This window comes from Argiope bruennichi, chromosome 6, assembly GCF_947563725.1.
Source record: "Argiope bruennichi chromosome 6, qqArgBrue1.1, whole genome shotgun sequence".
NCBI classification, from domain to species: domain Eukaryota; kingdom Metazoa; phylum Arthropoda; class Arachnida; order Araneae; family Araneidae; genus Argiope; species Argiope bruennichi.
The window spans coordinates 44,705,091-44,705,660 of record NC_079156.1 but is presented as its reverse complement, the minus strand read 5'-3'; the positions used below and the strand labels follow the sequence as shown (position 1 = coordinate 44,705,660).

Genomic DNA, 570 nt, shown 5'->3' with positions numbered 1-570 from the left:
TAAATTTGAGAAATTGAATGCCAAAAGCTGAATGAAAAGCATACAAAATACGTTTATAATTAAACACTACTACATCCGTTCATATTTTTTCCCCCTTTTCAAATATAATCAAAGTTGCATAATGTGGAAGATATGTTTCTTATTCCTACATTGTACCAAGTGAGATACAAAACATACAGAAAAAAAAAAAGAAAAAAAAAAAAGATATTCGTTATTATCACATTTTAGTGAATTTCGGCAAGACACGAGGGGACTTTCGGACTCTAAAGCACATCTACCCATTCCATTCGTGCCGAAATAGCTCAGTTGGGAGAGCGTTAGACTGAAGATCTAAAGGTCCCTGGTTCGATCCCGGGTTTCGGCAAGCGCTCTTATCCTCGGTAGTATAGTGGTGAGTATCCCCGCCTGTCACGCGGGAGACCGGGGTTCGATTCCCCGCCGGGAAGAGCGTTTTTATTTTTTTTTTTTTCTCTTTCTCTCTCATTATCGAATAATAAGAATTTTTACACGGAATATCTTCCAAAAGCTTGAAACGAATAGAGAAATTGAAGATCAAATAATAATATTCAA

General features: G+C 36.7%; 1 non-coding gene across 1 annotated transcript; it reads left to right on the top strand.

Moving 5' to 3' along the window:
* Positions 1-291: 291 nt before the first annotated feature.
* Positions 292-364, top strand: Trnaf-gaa (transfer RNA phenylalanine (anticodon GAA)). The gene has a single exon. It is a non-coding gene; the product is annotated as a tRNA-Phe (tRNA).
* Positions 365-570: the final 206 nt, after the last annotated feature.